The sequence below is a fragment of the Sinocyclocheilus rhinocerous genome, unplaced genomic scaffold (genome assembly GCF_001515625.1).
Source record: "Sinocyclocheilus rhinocerous isolate Xijiao unplaced genomic scaffold, SAMN03320098_v1.1 C36090250, whole genome shotgun sequence".
Classification (NCBI taxonomy): domain Eukaryota; kingdom Metazoa; phylum Chordata; class Actinopteri; order Cypriniformes; family Cyprinidae; genus Sinocyclocheilus; species Sinocyclocheilus rhinocerous.
The window spans coordinates 1-815 of NW_015772763.1; the positions used below are offsets into that span (position 1 = coordinate 1).

General features: G+C 43.7%; 1 long non-coding RNA gene across 1 annotated transcript; it reads right to left on the reverse strand.

Annotated features, from left to right (window-relative positions):
• Positions 1-657, reverse strand: LOC107735480 (uncharacterized). Its single transcript, XR_001639424.1, has 3 exons — positions 535-657; positions 294-425; positions 1-13 (listed from the first exon to the last, which is right to left on the reverse strand). It is a non-coding gene; the product is annotated as an uncharacterized LOC107735480 (long non-coding RNA).
• Between the last annotated feature and the right edge of the window lie 158 nt (positions 658-815).

Below are 815 nucleotides of genomic sequence, written 5' to 3' on the forward strand. Positions count from 1 at the left end.
CCCCGTTCTCCATCTGCCCCCGTGCATCCCAAAAACAACATCAGAGTTACTTTTCATTCAAGTAAAACACAAAGCCTCCAATGATTCCAGACAGGCCTTCACTTCCATCTGTGTTGCAACTCGGACAACTCCAAATTATTTCAGGATGTCTCAAAAATGCTTGTCTACAACAGGCACTATCAGGCGACGACTGCCGTCCACATGGCTCCCCTTAAGGGGACTCACAAGTCTGTGATGGATGTTTTTAAAGATGTGTTTGAGACAAGAAAACATGAAGAAAAGAAAGATCTTACCCGATAAATGTATGTGGCTCCCCCACCACCACCTCCGCCCCCTGCCCACTTCAAGGCCGAACCATCGCTGTCAAAACCATCCTCTATCACAGAAGACTCCCCAAGACAGATTTTATGGGTCAGGGGGTTCCTCTGTAGATATAAGAAGAAAACATAGAAATGTAAACAGAGATCTATACATAAATACATTGTAAATAATATGGCAACACAATGGCCAAGTCTGATTTCCTGCTTCACTCACTCCTGGACAGGCATCTTCTCCTTGGTGACCAATTAGGATGTAGAGTATGTCATCTTTCTCCAGTGGGAAGATAGCTGAGATGATGACACCATGTGAGCGCTTGTTATGGTTTTTTGCTCCTTTGCCTCCAGCAGCTCCATAGGCTGAAATCCTAGGAAATGAGGATGTTCCCTTAGTATTCCCAATGCACTGAATTAACAAACAGAAGGCACACCTGCTATCCCAAAGTACTAATACCCATAAAGAGAAAAAATAATTTGGGGGGAAAAAATCACGTTAAA